The sequence below is a fragment of the Mesitornis unicolor genome, unplaced genomic scaffold, assembly GCF_000695765.1.
Source record: "Mesitornis unicolor isolate BGI_N332 unplaced genomic scaffold, ASM69576v1 scaffold30555, whole genome shotgun sequence".
In the NCBI taxonomy this organism is placed as follows: domain Eukaryota; kingdom Metazoa; phylum Chordata; class Aves; order Mesitornithiformes; family Mesitornithidae; genus Mesitornis; species Mesitornis unicolor.
In genome coordinates this window covers 6,629-6,968 of record NW_010187988.1, presented here as the reverse complement: position 1 = coordinate 6,968, position 340 = coordinate 6,629, and the positions used below count along the sequence as shown (strand labels likewise).

At 54.7% G+C, this 340-nt stretch overlaps 1 protein-coding gene across 1 annotated transcript in view; it reads right to left on the bottom strand.

Annotated features, from left to right (window-relative positions):
- Positions 1-340, bottom strand: part of ALPL (alkaline phosphatase, liver/bone/kidney) — a 6,599-nt gene that overhangs the window by 787 nt on the left and 5,472 nt on the right. The gene's annotated exons all lie outside the window — the stretch shown is intronic.

Below are 340 nucleotides of genomic sequence, written 5' to 3'. Positions count from 1 at the left end.
TGCCCAGCACCCCCTTGGCATCCCCCAGCACGATCCTCCTCCCGGCTTTGCATCCCCAGCACCCTTCCCTCCCCCTTTTATCCCCTCCTTACACCTCACATCACAGTCCTTATTCTTCTCCTTTCGCATCCCCTCATTCCCCCTATTTGTACCATCATCACTCCCCTTTTTTGCATCCCCCCCTTTACCACCCTTGCAAAACCCATCACCCCCTTATTGCCCCCCTTTTTTGCATCCTCTCATCACCTCCTTTATCCCCCATTTACACCCATTTGCTCCTCTTTGCACCCCCCATTGCCCCCTTATCCCTCCCTTTGCACCCCATCACCCTCTATTGTCC